This window comes from Fukomys damarensis, unplaced genomic scaffold (assembly GCF_012274545.1).
Source record: "Fukomys damarensis isolate Sample0158 unplaced genomic scaffold, DMR_v1.0_HiC HiC_scaffold_7, whole genome shotgun sequence".
NCBI classification, from domain to species: domain Eukaryota; kingdom Metazoa; phylum Chordata; class Mammalia; order Rodentia; family Bathyergidae; genus Fukomys; species Fukomys damarensis.
In genome coordinates this window covers 23,018,264-23,018,926 of record NW_022900919.1, presented here as the reverse complement: position 1 = coordinate 23,018,926, position 663 = coordinate 23,018,264, and positions in this window count along the sequence as shown.

Sequence of the window (663 nt, the reverse complement as noted above, 5' to 3'; positions counted from 1 at the left end):
TCTCCTGACCTCCCAAAGTCCCTCAAGAATGTGACCCGTCAGTCTCTCTAGCTGTAAAGGGGAGGCAATAATGTTAACCTCCAAAGGGGCTCTTCTTTTCCAACAATGGCCGCTATTATTCCACTCTACAGATTAAATTATGAAAAGGCAACCTGCTGGTCAAGGCTGCTGCTCAAGGGCCAAGGGCACACTATGCAACTCCGCTGTCAAGGGAAACTTGGAGAGAATAGTACAAGGTCACAGGACTCATAAAGGCTGCAGAAAGACTGGCCCAAGGAAGTGTGGCTCAAAGCCCGCACTGACTGCCTAAGGCTCCTTCAGTTAAACGGAGGAAGGTGAGCATCTGCTCCTAAACTCCCCACCACCTTCCACAGCACGATCCGGACTCCAGATCCCGTGCTGTTTCACTCATTGCTCACCCTACACAGCTCATCATGACCCAGGAAGGCAGAGATCCAGCCCCACAAAGGGCGTGGGGGTTCGGAAGACCAACCAAGTCCCACAGAACTAGGCCAGGCTCCAGCGGGTCGCCAGGACAAGGTGTAGAGTGGCCACCGCCCTCCACCCCTGGACGCGGGTCACCTCAGCCCAGCTCCCGGCCGGAGGAGAGCTTACGTAAGGCCGGCGGGCGGCTGCGCCAGGGTCCCAGAGGGCTCGCAGAGC